At 44.6% G+C, this 7,317-nt stretch overlaps 1 pseudogene; it reads left to right on the top strand.

Annotated features, from left to right (window-relative positions):
• Positions 1-2,387: 2,387 nt before the first annotated feature.
• Positions 2,388-7,288, top strand: LOC102830707 (annotated as a pseudogene).
• The last annotated feature ends 29 nt before the right edge of the window (positions 7,289-7,317 follow it).

The raw sequence follows: 7,317 nt of genomic DNA, 5'->3' as shown, positions 1-7,317 counted from the left end.
AATTGCTCACTACTGAATCATAAGAATATATCCCCATCTCTTTTAACCAGACCCATCTAGACAACATGAAAAACTATTGAGTGGCAGCAACTCTTTCTTCCCCCACACATCTCTTATATCACACATCTGGTTCCATGTGAAGACTTGTGGGGGTGGGTAAACAGTGTAATGTTTTCTTTCTTTTGCAATAAATTCCATTAGCTTTACGAAATAGGGTTTTTCGAACTTGCCGCTGAGCTGCTGCTTCCAGCTCTTCCAGAGGCCAGTGGGCACGTGGTAGGAGGTGAGTCTGCATAGGGCAGTGGTCTTGTTCCTCTGTATGCTGACCAACTGCTTTAGGCCTCAATGAGCGGGGCCAGCTGACACATCCCCCATTGTCCTCCACTATGGTCACCACGCAGGCCCCAGGGGGAGCAAGCTCAGGACTGTGCACAAGTCATTTGCGGCGTGGCTTGGGGAGGAGTAGAGTTGTCTTCTGGCAGATCATCCTGTTTCCTGCGTTTTCACGCTGATATACTGGCGCAGCTTCTTCACTGCTCGGTCCCGGATCCCTTTCTCATTGGACGCCAGCCGCTGGGCCATCGTACCAACTGGAGCATCCCAGGCCACGCAGCACGGGTCCCCTCAGCCACCAGCTGCAACCTACACTGTGCTGCCCGGGCCGCGACTGCCTGGGTATTGGTTTTTGTACAGCAAAAGTACACTTCAAAGACAGAATTGGGTCTGTCTATGTGAGTTGTAAAGACCCTTTGGATTATGGATCCTGGATTAAGTAGAGTTTTCTATTCCTGGTCCCAGATGTTGTCTCACAGGGGCAGGTCTGAGGCTGCCGCTCACTGATTGTCTTATTAAAGTGGAGGAATGCTTCTTTGATTGTTAATAAGAGGACACAGGCTTCTCGGGAATGGGCTGATGCGCCTTCTGTTTTCTTTGTGGTTGTCTGTACCTCTTACAATTTTGACAGAATAACTGACTCACTGTTGTTTTGGGTTCCTTGTTGTTCTCACACCTGATGGTATTTTGTCTATCATGGTCTCAGGCTCAATTCCCTGTCTCCTTTCCCCTAAGCTGTCCCTATTAGTTTGAATCATGCCATTGGTTAAAGGCAGGTGATATGTGAGTGATGACAATCCCTGAAACAGAAGCCAAAAGACAGATGTCAACAATTCAAGATGGGGAAATGTTTATGAAGAGCGAAGAAACTCTGTCTGCCAAAAACAGTAAAACTGTTTCAAAGGGTCAAATCTGAACTTTGGAACTTTCTCTACCCCACAAGCATATATTGGAGGACTGAAATCCGCATTTCCCTTCATATTCTCGGTGAAGAAACCCTATGCTTTTCTCCATAGAGGAAACAAGAATCTCAACCAGATTCCAAATGCCAGAGAATCCATTGAACACCAAGATATCAATCAGCGAGATTCCACTATGTTTCTGCACGGAACCTTGTCTCTTGTGCACCAAACCAGTACACAAATAAAGAAAGCGGAAGTTTGTGTTCTCATTGCGGGTCCTTCTACTCCAGTGACAGGTACGTGTGGTCTCCATCTCCAGTCGGCTGGTTCCACCCCACCACCCGCAGGAGCCCCGCAGACTCATATTAAGGGCCAAGTGCGCTGCTCCTTGTCTCCCGCGCTCCCTCATCTCTTCTTCGCCCTCCTGGAGACTAAAGGTCAGAGGTAGTAGGGCAGCAGATGTCATTAAGTCCTCTGGTTACGTGGTGTGCGTCCTTAAGGGGTAAAGTGCCCTTCATGTTCCGCAGAATCAGGGACCCGGGTCTGTGAGTGTGGAATCCCCATTATCCGGTTACCGGCCTCCCTTATATTCCCGGCTCAGGTTTGGTTTGTTTTCCTGTTTGTAATTTAGGAACTTTCCCCTGGGACACGCCCACTGACTCCGCCCATCTCCCTTCCGTTTCCGGTCTCACACGTGGAGCAGGGAGAGGAGCCCAGCCTGCGACTCCGCTCCACAAAGGACCAGGATTGGAGGCGCGGATGGCCGCTGTGTGTCTGTTCCCAACGTGCCCCGAGCTCCTCGTCCACTCCCGTCCCTCGGCCTGAATCCGCGGAGCTCCGGGTCCTGTCGGGGACCTGCTCTTAGACTTCCCGAAGGTGGAGCGCGGGAATGGTGAGTCCATGGGCGTCCTGGGATCAGCAATGCACCGCTGACCTCAGGGTCGGCTGTTCAAGCCCACGAGCCGTTCCTGGGAAACCTGATGGAGGATCGATATGGATGAGACCGACTCGGTGGCACATGGAAATATAAAGTTGTGATGAGTCCGAATTCACTGGAACGTGATGGGTTTGGGATTGTAGATAACTGGAGTTGTTGGGGCCTCCCCTGCCCCACCTATAGTGCTTCCTGATTGTAGAGCTTCCGATTGGTCTATGGAGGTAGGTAGAATGGATTATTCACAAGGTTATGATCTGATCATCTCTCTCAATTCTGGTGTATTTTATAATTGTTGTAGACCATACACACAGAGGGATAGACTACTGTCGTTCACAGTAAAATGTTGGAGGGTCTATTTCAGGGTGCCCGGAGTTTTTGTGACAAGATGCTATCAGTGAGTTAGTGAATGTTGTCATTGAAAGGAGGAAGCCAATTGGTGTTCTTTGAGCAGATCTCACTAGAGCACAGAACTTGGTGTTATGTACCTGTGGACTTTAAGGGTCCTAGGAATTGCAGCCTCACATTTTATTTTTAGACATGTTGTAGTCTGTGCTGCTTTGCTGACAGAGAATGTGTGGGATGTTTTAGGGTACAGTGACCATTGAAGATGTGGCTGTGGTCTTCACCCACGAAGAGTGGGATTTGCTGGATCCTGCTCAGAGGAAACTCTACAGAGACATGATGATGGAAACCTTGAGAAACCTGGCTTCAGTCGGTATGAATGGCATCTTCCTTTTTATTTATTTCTTTTTATTCCTTTTATAAAGAAAAATATTTTCCTCATCAACTGTGGTTGATTATATGGAATGAGCAACTGGAATACCCTATAAAGCAAAAGGCATGGTCTCCTTCTATATAGAGCTCATGCATCCAGGATTCCCCTAGTACAAAGCTCTATGCATTAAACAGCTTTCTTTTCTCTTGTGAATAAAAAAAGCCTTGGGCCTCTTTCTTTAAGTGCCATCAGCATAGCATTGACTTCAGGGGACACTTTTATGCACTGAGAGACTTGTACTGTGGGTGCATTTCTGAGAGTTTTATTGGGTTTCTGACAAGTTTGATGTCATGATTTTGATGTAAATGAACTCACACCTGTCAATCATCAGAGCTTTTAGAGAACAGAGTACTATCTCAGCGACAAGGAATCTTTCATTGGTCATCACAGTCTTATTTTCGATGTGCATTTCTCCATGAGCCCCATGTTGTGAACTGCCATCGCATCGGTTTCAATGTTGATGGAACTTGTGTACATTTTCCTAGAGGCGACTTGGGGGATTTATCCTACACCACCACACTGGGACTCCTGAGCTCTCTGGTAGCTCTACCCATTTGTTTTCTCAGAGAAGATAAGGAAACATCTGAGGAGAGGGGAAATAAGAGTCACTGAGGTCCATGTGTGAGGAAGCCCGAGGAAATGTAATCTTAGCCCATGAATGAAGGAAATCAGTCAGCTTAAAAAAGTTTATTTTGGCTTGCAGACCCAACTTCACAGATACCTGAACTTATTCTGTTGATTTTAGTTGTCGTTTTGCACCTGTGGACACAGAGACTCTTTGCCTTTATAACGTTTCATGTGTGGCATGTCTAATTCCTTCTACTTAGCTCTCCTAATGATACCTGTGTATGTTACTGTTCCTCTCCATTGTGATAGAAGTATTTCCTAGTATGTGGCATTTTAAGACTTGTCAAAGTGCTGGAATAGCAAAATGGGGCTGAGTCTTTTTTACTAGGAACCTCTGTTTCCTCTGATGATTCCCATTTGATTCTAATTATGGACTTTAACTTGAATGTTTGGATCAGTGGCTGGAAACATTAATGATGAAGGAAGGTTACCCAGTGAGCATTTAATCCTACAATTTCTGAAGAGTAACACCTGGTTATTATGCATCACAGGTGCAATCATGGAATCACATGGCTGGAAGGATCACCTTGACAACCAGGGGAGACATTTGAGGTGAGTGTGATATAACAAACAACAGAAATTAGTGCTTCACAAAATCTCAGGAGGTGTCATAACTCCATCGTCTTCCAATTGCATCATTGTGTGAACATTTCTAATTGAGTAATTGCTGGACAAACGAAGGTTGCATATGCATTTCCCAACAGTCAAATCTCTTTCCTTTTAAATTGTGAGTCAATTAAGAAACTGTCACTAGTGTGCCATTCAGATATGGTGGCAGGCTGCACAGCTCTAAATGTTTGTTGATCTCCAGAGTCTTACAACATATCCGGGCTGTGATGTAAGACTCTTGGTATCCGTGCAGGTGTTTGGTGTTGCAGGAGTGTGTAGAGCGACACGTTCATATTGTTGGTTTGCTCCCCATCCTTGAATGCATTACCAGTGATTGTTTCTTCACCAAATCAAATTCTATTAAAACAACAGTTTTGATTGCTATGCAATCTGGACACTTCTCTCATTTTATGTTGGAAATTGCTGAGTCATTCCAACCTGGTTTGAATCCCTGAAGCCAACTAATATATATGTGATGTGTTTGCCGAGTCAGTTGACTTTTAGCAACCCTTTGTTGAGTCTCCAAGGAGTGGCTGTTGTTACATGCCGTGAAGTCATTCCACTTTGTGGTTCAAATCTAGCTTTCCGCCTAGTGTTGCTCCTTCATCAGGACCCATGTATATATGTATATGTGTATAATCCTGGCAATAAAATGATGGGAGTATAAGTCAGTGAAATGTGTACATCATGTTTCACTTGGACATAATGAGCTGGAAGAGTTGCAGATTGATGGAAATGTTGTTGTCGTCCTAGATGATTCTTGAGACAATTCAGGGAAAAACATGCATGTTCACTGTGTTTGATAATGCTGTCATGTGACATTTGTTTCCAACAAGATAAATGAATTTTTTTCTTGTCTCCTTGTTGACAGTGGAGTAGTTTGCAGTAGACACCATTGTTTTACATTTACACTACCTGTTTTTAACAGAACTGGTGCAATCGAGAACCTGAATGAATGTTCTGAAGGCAACCAGTGTGGAGAAACCTCCAGCCCAATTCCTGGTCTTTCTGTGCATCAAGTAGATCCCACAGAAGTAGATCCTTTTGAATGCTGTGAGTATGGAGGAGCCTTCCTGGATCATTCCCTAGAGAACAATCGTAGTAGAGCTCACACTGGAAGCAGTACCTGTCAGTGTCCGGACTGTGGAGAAGACTGCAGGTGTCCTTCTAACCTGACCACGCCTGTGAGCACTCATGATGTGAAACATACCCATAAATGTAAGATATGTGGGAAAGGCTTCCTTTGTATATTGACCCTCAAGAATCCTGTCTCAGCAATCACAAGTATTGAAGGGCATGAATTCAGCAAGTGGATGGAAATTTTCTGTAGTTTCTCACCAGTTAGGACACCTTTGGAAGGTCATCAATCCAAATGTAAAGAATATTTTAGAATGCATACTAGTCCTTCATCTCTCATTTTAAACAATAACTCTCATAAGCAAGAGAAGTCTTCTGAATGTAAGAAAGCAATTCCCGAGGCTTCCTCCCTCAATCTGCATGTAAGTAGTCACAGTAGAGAGATGCCTTATGAATGTAAAGAGTGTGGGAAAACTTTTACAGAATCCTCAGACCTGAGTGCACATAGAAGAATCCACAGTGGAGAGAGGCCTTATGAATGTAAGGACTGTGGGAAAGCCTTTCTCCGAGCGACAAGCCTCAGAATACATAGAAGAATCCATTATGGAGAGAGACCCTATGAATGTAAGGAGTGTGGGAAATCCTTTACTCAATGGTCAGGCCTCACAAAACATAGAAGAATCCACAGTGGAGAGAGGCCCTATGAATGTAAGGAGTGTAGGAAAGCCTTTCTCCGAGCATCATCCCTTAGAACACATAGAAGAATCCACAGTGAAGAGAGGTCCTATGAATGTAAGGAATGTGGGAAAGCCTTTACTCAACAGTCAGGCCTCTCAGGCCATAGAAGAATCCACAGTGGAGAGCGACCCTATGAATGTAAGGAATGTGGGAAAGCCTTTCTCCGAGCGACAAACCTCAGGAGACATAGAAGAATCCACAGTGGAGAGACGCCCTATGAATGTAAGGAGTATGGGAAAGCCTTTATTTCTTCTACAGTCCTCACTGCACATATGCAAATTCATAGTGCACAGAGGCCCTATGAATGTAAGGAGTGTGGGAAATCATTTACTCAAGGGTGAAGCCTCACAACACAGAAGAATCCACAGTGAAGAGAGGCCATATAAATGTAAATTATGTGGAAAATCTTTGGTAGGTAGTCATCCCTCTGTAAACATATGCAGACTCACAGTGGGGAGAGGCCCCATGAATGTAAGGAATGTGCTATTCCTCACTACATTACACATGTGTAGACTCACAATGGAGACCCACTTTAATGAGTGGACACAGTGTGGGAAAGTGTTCAGGCAGCCCTCAATCCTCACTAGAAGCCACACTGGAAAGAGGCCATATGAATGTCAACAGTGTGTAAAAGTGTTTGTTTATGCCTCATCCCTCACTGTACATATGATATATCACAGTGGAGAAATTCACTATGAATGTAAGGAATATGGAGAAACCAATCCTAGTAATCCATCTCTCACTAAACAGGTGAACTCATAGTTAGCAGAGGCCTTATGAATGTAGACAACTTGGGAAAATGTGAGTTTGTTACTCAGACCTCACTTCATATTTAAGGATGCACAGTGGAGAGGAATGTGAAGTTAATGTATAGAACTACTCATGATTCCACATAAGTTACCATGATTCCAAAAAGGAAAGAACCCTTATCGATGTAACGAATGCAGCGGAGGGTTTAGATGCTTATCACACTACAATAGAGGAGCTCTGCTCACTGAAGAGAAGGTCGCTGTGAGTGTGAGGAACATGGGAAAGCTGTTAACTCTACTCACGTATCACAACTCAAGAGTTTAGAGGTTGTGTCAGAAACTGGATGTTCCATCCACACTGTGATCAGTGACTCCACCATGAAACACTGCGCTGAATGCGGAAAGAGATTCTCAGTGACACATGACAGTGTGTTTGTAACTGCAGAGGAGTGTCCTCATCAGCTGTGCAGACTGCCTCTATTCACGTGTCATTTTGCCTTTGTAACTCTTCAGTTATAATAAGGACAATGACCGGCCTTGATCAAATGTGGGTTTTCTGTGTTTTTAAAG

Source organism: Chrysochloris asiatica, unplaced genomic scaffold (genome assembly GCF_000296735.1).
Source record: "Chrysochloris asiatica unplaced genomic scaffold, ChrAsi1.0 scaffold00446, whole genome shotgun sequence".
Taxonomy (NCBI): Eukaryota; Metazoa; Chordata; class Mammalia; order Afrosoricida; family Chrysochloridae; genus Chrysochloris; species Chrysochloris asiatica.
Note: the sequence above shows the minus strand (reverse complement) of the source record. Positions and strands in the feature narration are given on the sequence as shown.